Raw genomic sequence first — 394 nt, 5'->3', positions numbered from 1 at the left:
AAATAAAAATATAAAAATAAAATAAAATAAATTTTGATGTAAATTTATTAAATTTAATTCTACTTTTGCCCTCACAAGCAGCGGAAACACATCGCTCCTGCTGGGGTGTATGGTGACCTTCCCCCCTACAAAATGTTGCAGTATACAGAAATGTTTACCATCGATATGTATATATTTAATTGATTTATTATTTTTTTTTAATTAAATATATCTATTTATATTTTTTTCTCTCGTTAAAGCGATTGTTCTTTACTCATGTATGCCGATGCTTCTTTGATTCAGTAAGAAATAAAAAAACAACGCGGGGGTACGAAGACCCTCGCTCTATCAAATAAGTAAATAAATATAATTAAATAAATAATAAAAAATATAATAAAGTTTATTTATTAATTAA

This window comes from Eimeria mitis, genomic scaffold (genome assembly GCF_000499745.2).
Source record: "Eimeria mitis Houghton genomic scaffold, Emh_scaff1307, whole genome shotgun sequence".
In the NCBI taxonomy this organism is placed as follows: Eukaryota; Apicomplexa; class Conoidasida; order Eucoccidiorida; family Eimeriidae; genus Eimeria; species Eimeria mitis.
This window is presented reverse-complemented; position numbering follows the sequence as displayed.